Raw genomic sequence first — 10,956 nt, 5'->3', positions numbered from 1 at the left:
TGGCTTTCAGCCGACTAATAATAAACAGGAGCAAAGTATAGTAATAGAGCAAGAGAGCAAGAGAGAATGCAGATTTGAAAGTACTCAGTGGTGTGTAAGTCAGAAGACTGTCGTGTCTGTGTAAAAGACTTAGGGTATTTATAGTTGAAAGTAGGGGGGTAAAATAAGGTAAAAATCACAGAAATATGTTAATTGAAGAACTCGGAATCAATTAATGGAAGAATCACGGAAGTACTCCCATTAATTAAGGGAATCAAAATCAAACAAAAATATTCAGCACCATATAAGGCAAGTAGGAAAATCAGTGTATGAATAAATAAAGGAAAAATCGAGATTCAGTATTGCACATAGTAGCCAATTAAGACCAAATTCAGGAAAATCCTAATTAAGGAAAGGCTTAAAAAAACAGAGTACTATAACAATCAAGGTAACAAAAATCAATTAATTCGAATGGGCTAGTAGAATGCTAGGGTTTTTGAAAGAAAGTTTTTTGAATTACCAATCAATCAAGGAAAATCAGAATCAGTCATGTGAAGTCACGATTCTGCATTTTTAACATATAAATAGAGGTGAATGAACAAAAGTAGCGAGCAAAATTAGCTATATAGACAGAAAGGGAACAAGAGATGAACAAACACAATCACTCAGAACTAGTGAAAACAAGTTAAGGTGCAGCAGGACATATTCGAAGCATGGTGAACATGAAACATTAACAAAGATCAAGGTACATCAGGCTAACACACACAATCAAACGAAGGAGCATGCTAAACACATAGAATCAGAGTAAAGAGAATCGTGCTAACACGCATAATCACATAGAGACAAGGCCAGGAAAATTAGTCTAACACACATAGTCAAGGCAAAGAGACATGCCAACACCCATAATCAAACGAGTAAACATTTTTAGAAATTAGGGTTTTTAGCAGAGTCAAATTAAAGCAGTAAGAGCATAGAAATAGGTCAGAATAAACAAAGAAAAGATTTAATCGTAAATAAAATCAGTTGAGAGCATGCGTAAAAGAAATCCAAGAAACCCTAATTTTCAAAGAAAGTAAAAAAAAATGATTCAAAGTAGAAGCTCTTTCAGAATAAACTCGAGAATAAGCAGAACACAAAAGAAAACATGAGAATGGCATGAGAATAGCCCTGTTTTGAGAGATTCAGGAGAGAGTTAGGGTTTCAAAAGGGGAAACCCTTATAAAGGTTGAGAGAACCTGTCGAAACTTCATAGATCGTGACACATAGGGTGTGATTTCGCCTGAAATCACACCGGAGAACCCACGAGTAGCAGGGCCAGGAACCCTAGGTCTCAAATCACCATGGTCCATAAACCTCGAAGGTCCTAGAAGTGTTGAATGGGACGGTGAGAGGCCCATCGGAGCCTTGGTGAAAGGGAGGTGGCCGGAGATGGCCGGAAAACAAACCAGGCGGGACTTTTTAGGGACTGATTCACATGGTGGGGGTTTTGGGGTCTCAAAAATAGAGAGAACCAGTGATCTAGGGTTTCATGGCGGTTGATGGTCGAATGGGGTGAGATTGGAGGCGGCCGGAGAGGCGGTGGAGTTCATCGGAGAAGAGAGAACCAGAAGGTTCTAGAGAGAANAACGGAAAGGAGATCTCATTTATCTACAAAGTTAATTGGGGGTCTTCCCCGCTTACACCCGGCCAAGGCCGATCAATACAAGGAAAGAGAAAATAAAAAACAAGAAAAAATGCATATCTTTTTACTCGGCGCCATCCGCGCCACCATCTGCACCAGCGTCAGCCTCTGGCGTCGCGCGTCAAAACCACAGTCGGTACGGGCCTCACGAGCCTTTTGACGCGCTCCCTCGAAAGCAGCTTCGGTCACGATGCCGGCCTCCCACAAATTCTTATATACATCACGTTGGGCCTCGGCAAAGACCCAAAGTTCGCGAGCCTGGCTAGAAGAAGCGGCTTGGTCCCGTAGGCGCTGATTCTCTTCTTCTAAGGCTGTGATCCGGTCCGCCATGACTTGGCGTCCTGCTCAAAGACACTGATCCGCTCCTCGAGACTCGCTTCTCTAAAGGCCGCAGTAGCCCTCTCCAACGCCCGTTGGGACTCGTGCACGCGGATAGCTTCCGTTAACGCCCCAGCCCTCGACGAGGCATCCCTCACCTGAAGCTTCAATACCGTGACTTCACCCTCCAACGCAGTCACTTTCCCGCCCCATGCCGCAGCGGCCTCCGCCGCCTTAGCCTGGCCCTGGCGCTCACACTCAGCTGCGGCTCTCTTTACCGCCTCGAGCTCCTCATCCTTCCGGCGGAGCTGCTCCTCGAGAGCACTCGTTCTGCCAAGTGTTTGCTGCATCTGAAGCTCCCGCCTCGCCAGTTCCTCGACCAAGGCCCGGCTACGGGGATCATTCCTCAAGCGCACGCGCAACTCTCGGCACTGATCCCGGTAGCGGCGATACTTCTCCAGCGCCCGCAAAAATATCCCCGAGCGGACTTTGGCTCGAAGGATGCTCTCCACCTCCAATAAATAAGACTGCAAAGCAAAGACAACGATTAAGATAAAGAACAAACTAAGGCAAAGAATAAGCGAACCGACGTAATAGTACATACCCTCAAGCCCATCATGGCCACTTCATTCATCAGTCCGATATTCGTAACGCCCTTCAACGACGCATTCTCGGCCTCCGAGCATAGCGGCTCGAACTGCGGCACCAAGCTTTCCCCTTGGAGCAATAAGTTCAACTCCGAGGGAACCTCGACGAAGCGAGATCGCCCCTCTGCGCGCACCACTGAATTGGTGAAGCCTTCCCGGAACATACGGACGTCGTTGGGGTCCAAGTCGGATTCGGACTCGTACTCATCTCCTACAGCATCCCCTCCTCCTTCCGCTACCGGCGAGGTAGAACCACCCGCAATAGCCACCGTAGGAGCGCTTGCCTCACCCACATTCGCAGCCGCTGAGGAACTACCTCCCGTCTCAGCGACTGGAACCACCAATTGAGTGGCCGAAGCGACGGTATCATCACGACCTAAGCCAACCGGGGCAACCCCCATTGTTTTTCCGCCCTCAAGGGCAGGCGCCGCCGCCGCACTCCTCTCCGCATCCGTCGGGGGGGAGTCCAAATTAATTACCACAGGAGGAGCCGGTGTGAACACGACCCTACGCCTTATCAACGGCCTCTCCTCCTCCCCATCTGATGACGATTCCGCTCTAGGGCGCACAACCCCCGATGGCCCCTCGTCCCGAAGTAGGGTCCGTGCTGGAGAAGGAACCGCTGAAGATTCAACTGATGCCGGCCTCGGTATTGAGCGCGACACCGGCGCTGCAGTAAGCCGAGCAATTGCACCAGGCCGACGGAAGGCCAACTGAGGGGCCCTGACGCGGCGTGCCCTCCCTGATCACAGGAAAACAAAGTTGATGAATAGAGTTGAAACAAAGCGGAACGGAAGAAGAAATCAATTTTTTACCTGCCACATGCCTACGGCCATGCCTCTCCCAAAAAGACGCCCATGTGCGTATCCCCACCGTATGGGGGAGTACGGCCTCGACCCACTCATGTATCCAAGGCAATGGGGCCGGCGGCGACCTGTCGGCTACAAAAAATGATACGAGTAAACGCTCATGATCACAAATCATAAAGAGGGGAAGAAAAGGGAATTCAACCACTAAAGAACTTACGTGCATGGTTCCAAGCCTCTGGGAACCCAGTAGCATCCGCCACCAGATGCCTGGTCCTGATATAAAAGAAGTGCTCGAAAGGGCGAGGGTCGACCTCGTCATCCAATCTCATGACCAGGCCCCTCGACCCACGAGGGCACGCCTGAATCATGGTGCCACGGACTCTCTGGGGAGCGTAGAGACTAAGCACATGCTGCAGCGTGACCTCCCTACGGGCCAATTCCGCGTACTTGATGAACATTGCCAACAATTTGTAGAGGGAAGGAGCGAGCTGACCCGGGCACACCCCGTAATAACGGCAGAAATTCACCACCAGCATTGGGAGCGGGATCTTGAACCCCAACCTGAAAGGATAGGCGTAAAAAATGCAATATCCCCTGCGGTCGGTGTGGACCCTCTCCTCGCTTCTAGCGAGAACGATGTCTGCATGGGTGGGAATGATCCCCTGTTCCCGTAATCGAGCCATCCCAATCTCCCCCATTAACGGGGCTTCATCCACCGGGTCCTCTCCACCGTCGACAGTGAAATCAATCGCCAGACCTCCGGGCCGAGGAACTACCTCGTCAACCGACGGAACTTCTCCGGTCTCTATCTGTTCTGCACCTCCCATTGCCGGAGGTGGCCCTTCAACTACCGGAAAATCTATCGGAAGAGCATCGTGGGAAGAACTGCCTGCCATTGTTGATCTACTAAAGAGAAAGGGATAGAATTCGGTGGGCAAGACAAAGGTTATCACAATCAAAGGAAAGAAAGGAGAAGATGAATTAGTAGAACGAAAAAGTTTCCTCAGAATCTCTCTCAGATGAACAATGAAGATATGAGAAATGAATGCCTCAACCCACCTTTATAGGCAACATAAATGGCTTTCGCGAAACCCAATAGCCATCATTAACTGCACGACCAACCGTAAAACGGTTCGGTTCTGCCGAAGCATGCGTCATTATGACAAGCTCCGCGAAGCGGCTTCTCAGCCATCCGCCAACGTCCCGCCGTCAGAATAATCGCAACGGCCTGCGAACACTGAAAGAATGCGCCGTACGCCTTCAAAATTCTGGACGTGACCAAATACGTACCCGGCGCATACTCATTCTCCACGGCCATCGCATTATATGAAATGCTACGGCCATTTCCGATATATGAAAGGCTACGGCCATCGTCATTGTATGAAAGGCTACGGCCATCCCCTTTATATGAAAGGCTACAACCATCTCTAATGTATAAAAAGCTCTCCAACATATGAAAGGCTACGGCCATCTCCAATATATGAAAGGCTACGGCCATCTCCAACGTGTAAACGGCTAAGGCCACTGCCGTCAATAAGTCGACCCCCTTATTCGAGTTTTTTCAAATCACAATCGATGAAGTCCGCTCATCGAGCTCGGCCGAAACACGACCTCAATAAGCGGAGGGACTAACTGTATGGGTCAAAATCTGACCTCACGGTAATTAACGGAGTTAATTTCGTCTTGAGCTAATCCATAATTAATAAGTGGTATGGCCACTTATTCATAAGAGGATTCGACTCTTGTCCGATTTAATCTACGAGGGCACGACCCATTCATTCCCCCATGGGGACGGAACCTCAGCGTGGCCACGACCATTTATTGCCAGCTCACGAAGCTCACATCTATAAATACTAAGAGTGGAAGCCCTAGAAAGGGGGCTGCTTCTTCACCACTATTGACAAGAGAGAGAGAAGAGAAAAACATACCCATCTTATGGGAAGTGAAAACACCATTGTAAGGCTTTGAACCTCTTCATGGAGAGGCAGACCAAACCAATATTATCAATAAAGGCTTTTAATGTTTCTTCCCCTAACCTTGAGTACTTATTTTCATGTTCTTCGCTTGGTCCAATGGATTATTACGATTTGCTATGATTTTCCCGTGATTTATTTATATTGTTTTATACTCATAAGATATGTGATAACTTTTGAGCAAACAGATTATAATAGAGTTTGACTCAGCTCTAATCATAATTAACTGGTATCTACTCTCTGTTGTCTAGCTAGCACATGGACAGGCTCATGCTTTTAACCAAAAAACTACAGTTAAATCTTCTCTGTAAAGCACATTAAAGTAATAAAACGTTTTATCAGTATAATATTCCCATAATTAAGTTGTCTACTAAATTATTTAATGTGACAACTGACGACAACAACAACAAACCCAGTGTAATTCTACAGAGCGGGGTATCGGAAGAGTAGTGTGTACGTAGATCTTATCTCTATCTCGTGGAGATAGAGAAGCTGTTTTTAATAGACCCTCCGCTCAGTAAAGCGTAAGCACAATCACAATAAAAAGAAGACAGCCAGACACAACAATGAGGAGCCATAGAAAGAAGCTTTAAAACATCAAGATTTTGTGACAGCAAATACTCTTACTAACAAAACAAATCAGAATAATCGAAGTAAACAGATAAAATGCCTATATAGGTATTGCCATAAGTTGTCTTCAAGCTAAATTTGGTCACAGAAAAATATTCTAACAAACCTAAGGGTCAGAATGATCGAAGAAAAGCAGTAAAAATGAAATGGCTTCGCCCGGACTCGAACCGGAGACCTTCAATGTGTTAGACTGACGTGATAACCAACTACACCGCGAAACCAGGATGTTAGAACTTTGCCCCCTATTTTATAAATAGTAAGTAAAAAAATTTACGGGCATTCTGTGTTTTTTGAATTTATTCTATTATTCTTTGCCATCAAGTGATATGTATTTTTACTTGAATTTGTACGTAACTCTTTAGATTTGATTGGTCTGATGAAATTATCGGGTGGGGGTAAATTATTTTCCATCTCAACTCAAAGGCGGACCTAGGATTTAAAGGTGGCGGGGCACATGAACAAACTGTTCAACTACTGGCCCCATCGGATTTTTAATCTTAAGGGTTCCAAACAAAATATATAACAATTTTCAACATATATACACTTATATATTCAGAATTTTTGTGAAGTAAACGGAGTGTGGTGACCCCTCTTCTCCAAGCATAGGTCTCAACTGATACCAAATCATGTTATTTCGAGTGTACAGAGTTTGTTCTAGCTGAAGTTAGTCTTTGGGCTGTGACGACATTTGTATAAAACCACATATATAGTTAGGATTGAAGTTTGTCCTTTGATCTGAAAATTGAAATGAATATAACAGGATAAAAAGCTTCTCTGGAATGATCCTTTGAAAATGTTTTTCATCCACAGACGAATAACTAGCTATGCTACAATCTATAACACCAGAAACGTTGTTATCATTTATCAATAGAGAAGTTTCTCATCTCAGTGGTCCATATTTGATTGTCACCTTAAAAGAAGTTCAAAGAAAAGTTTCACACTTCAGCACTTAGAGCAAGAAGTTTCTACAACATTTTAGTACTTTTAATTAGTTAGAACAGCGTATGTATAATATAGTTCCAAGTCAGACATGAGTATACACATTTAATTTCTGTTGGTTGATGAAGTTTTGTGGCGACATGTCAAGACACAGACCTTCTGCTTTATATCGGATTCATCCGAATCCAGTATTTTTTATGCGTTCGGAGCATAAATTAGTGTGTCAAATGTACTACAGTTACAATAAATAGTAGGTCTAAACATATGTATAATTTCAAAAATACAATAAGTTTAATACTAAAAACCTTAAAAATTGAATACGTAGAGCTTATCCGCCTCTAATCTGCACTCGTTCTCATATAAGAAAAGCAGGTTTACAATGTTAGGACGCAATATGCATGACTAAGAAAAATGAAGAAGAAGTATTGAGGATGAAATGAAATTGGATCATAAAGTTTGAATAGCTAATACAGTAGTACTATCAAAGTTTAAACTTCAAATCTTAAATCCGCCAACCCATCAGTTTTCTGAAATATGAGACTCCAAACCGCACTTCTAACAATTTGGCAAAATCGTGCTCTCATCTATTAAGTTCCCCTTTGTTTGTTCCTAACAAAGATTCAACTATGAAGAATTTCGGGGCAAGTCCACAAATAGCCATTCTCAGCGATACTATTTAGAGATTAACCAGTACTTATTTTGTTCTGAAATTTTAAACTAAATATCTTAACTTCGAGACAATTCAAAACATTTTTGTCCCAAAAATTTGAATTGAAAACTGAAATCTGAAATAACTATATCTGGATTCGCGCCGCATAGGGCCCATTTGGGGGAAGCGCTCTCTACCAAGGATTTTTCTATACCCAAGGCTCGAATCCAAAATCTCTTGTTAAGGGAAGAGCAGTCACATCCATTGCGTCACATCCGCTGTACCACATCCTTTGATGGTTAGAATTTCATACTATCAATGTATTTTAAGTTGTAAAATTTACCTACTTATTGAAAACTATTTTTGATGTTTGGTTGCTGAGTAGAATACTTTCATGGAAATATATATATATATATATTAAAATTAAAATTAACAATAATATTTTCAACTCAAAGCATGTTTGAATGAAGATTTTAAACCGTAAAGATTAAAAATGATGTCTAGTGTGTTAGTTGGAAAAAATAGCTAGGAATTAAAAATTAAGATAATCGTAAGGAAAGTAACATCACTCATAAGTGAAGGAAGTAATTCAGTTCTCCCCTTCGGTTGAAAACATATTTTTAGTAACAAAACAGTAAAAAAATGATTTACTCATGAAAAATATTTTGTTGTATAAATAACTTCAGCCATACCAAACACACCCTAAATGTCACAAATACTTTTTGCTAGTAATACGCTTGTTCTTTCTCTTTCCTCCTTATAAATGTATTTCCCTAGTATACATTTGCAGCCAACAGTTTAGGCCTGCTTGAAGCCCATATACTTGTGGTCTGTCACTGCAGCCCAATGATTGCTTAATTTTGGGTAGAAATGGCGTGAGATAGCCACTTTTTAATATGGTATTTAATTTTTATCAAGTATTTTTAATGCTGAGCAAAAATAGCCACTGTTTTATTTAAATTAATACGAAAAGATATTTTTACCCTTTCTACATGAGTGCTGTGTAAATGTTAAGGACATGATGTACTTAACATTTACACCGCACATTGAAGTTAAGGACATCATGTCCTTAACATTTATAGGGGGAAGTGCACGGTTAGCCACTATAACACATGTATTTACTTTTAAGCCATTGTTTAAAATGTCTTTTGTCTTTAGCCACTGCTTTAATAAACTTTAACTGCCCGGACGAAAATACCCTTCTGCTCATGCCCTTAACTTTTGAACTTAACTTCAGGACTTCAAGACTACATGTCCTTAACTTTTAAACTTGGAACTCTAAGTTCAGGACTTCAGGACTACATGTTCTTAACTTTTGAACTTAGAACTCTAAGTTCAGGACTACATGTCCTTAACTTTTGAACTTAACTTCAGGACTTCAGGACTACATGTCCTTAACTTTTGAACTTGTAACTGTAAGTTCAGGACCAAGTGTCCTTAACTTTTCAGCTTGTTAGTCTAAGTTCAGGATCTATTGTCCTTAACTTTTGGGCTTCTTAGCCTAAGTTTGGGACCTATTGTCCTTAACTTTTGACCTTGTTAGTCTAAGTTCAGGACTTCAGGACCTATTGTCATTAACTTTTGAACTTGTAACAGTAAGTTCAGGACCCATTGTCCTTAACTTTTGGGCTTCTTAGCCTAAGTTCAGGACCTATTATCTTTAACTTTTGAGCTTATTAGTCTAAGTTCAGGACTTCAGGACCTATTGTCCTTAACTTTTGAACTTGTAACTGTAAGTTCATGACCTATTGTTCTTAACTTTTGAGCTTGTTAGTCTAAGTTCAGCACCAAATGTCCTTAACTTTTGAACTTGTAATTGTAAGTTCAGGACCAAGTGTCCTTAACTTTTGAACTTGGAACTCGAAGTTCAGGACCAAGTGTCTTAATTTTTGAACTTGTAACTGTAAGTTCATGATCCATAACGTAGCAGAAAACCAAACGTTATTTGTTCCCTATCTTAAAGTCAATTACAATCACACCCTACTTAAAGCAGCATTTGTAAAAGGAAAATTGTTGCAATTTGTAATAAAATACTTTCAGATTGTACAACAATCACCTAATCAACATTCTCAATTCACTGGACCTGAGCTGTTAGTGGAGCAAAACAAAGATGTTGAATCCAAATATAGTGGGAATACCTCATATCGTCGTTAAGTTATATTCCAAAATACACACATTGTGATATATGTCGCGATACAGAGGAAGTGAGAGAGCCCAAATTAGCAAGCCATCCGCTATGTTTTCAATTGTGATCAAAGCCTTAATGTGAGATCTGGTGTCAACTCATCTTTTTCGATGGAGGGAGTCCAATCCAAAAGATGAGAAAGAGTCTAGTTGCACAGTTTTTCTCCTGAAAAGAGATAGAAGAAAGGGTAACACAGTCTTTTCATATTAATTTTAATAGACTAGTGGCTACTATTGCTAAGCATTGAAAATGCTGGATAAAAAGTAAATACCACTTTAAAAAGTGTCTGCCCCAAATAATAGGAGACACAGAGAACTTAAACTTCAACTTAACAATGTTATACTACATCCATAACATGAAAAGACTAACAAAAATGCATATAAAATTAAAATATTACAGGCTATGAATGAAATTGAAGAATAAGGAAGTAAAATTCAACAAAACACTGGTGTTCATCATATATCCACATTCTATTTGAATGTTTACATCTCATATGTTATCCATATCCCAAGAAATACCTGAAGGTCAAAAGAAAAGCAATGAGAGTGAGGAATTAGCAACAGCAATGGCTCAGCTCATTAAACTCAACGAATTGAGCTTCTTTCAAATCATTTTAAACCCAGATGAACACAGTTCTTTGGAGCTCTTTTTTAAAAACTCTGACTAACAATGGAAATCCAGGAGCAAAACCAAGCAAGTTTCAACTGCATGACGCAAGTAATTTTCAGTATTTTCAGAGTATAGAAGAGCTCAGCCATTTTTTAGTCTTTTTGTATTGTGATCTCCAAAGTCTGCCTCTAAATGAGAAGAAGTAACCTTATATAACAAATCCTAGGGCAACAGAACTGATTTCCCTAATTTATCAATTCACCCTTTCCCCCAATTTTTATTTTTCACTTTTAACCCTGAATTTTAAAACCAATTATTGAAACTGCCAAATCCCTCTTTCCTGGAAGTTTCCCATTAAGTTTTTAAAAGATTCTCTCATTTAAATTCTCCCAAATACCCTTTAACCCCCTGTTATTTACCCTCATGAACCAGACATGGGTCAAGGTGACCCAAAAATCAAACCAAAGCCCTGGGCTCTCGACCCGAATGGACCCTCCCCTCTTTGGGCTTCTGACTGACAGAGCCCAAGTTTTTTAT

At 41.7% G+C, this 10,956-nt stretch overlaps 1 non-coding gene across 1 annotated transcript; it reads right to left on the bottom strand.

The window, feature by feature from the left end:
* Positions 1-6,184: 6,184 nt before the first annotated feature.
* On the bottom strand, positions 6,185-6,258 carry TRNAV-AAC. Its single transcript has one exon. It is a non-coding gene; the product is annotated as a tRNA-Val (tRNA).
* Between the last annotated feature and the right edge of the window lie 4,698 nt (positions 6,259-10,956).

The sequence above is a fragment of the Nicotiana attenuata genome, unplaced genomic scaffold, assembly GCF_001879085.1.
Source record: "Nicotiana attenuata strain UT unplaced genomic scaffold, NIATTr2, whole genome shotgun sequence".
NCBI lineage: Eukaryota > Viridiplantae > Streptophyta > Magnoliopsida > Solanales > Solanaceae > Nicotiana > Nicotiana attenuata.
This window is presented reverse-complemented; position numbering and strand designations above follow the sequence as displayed.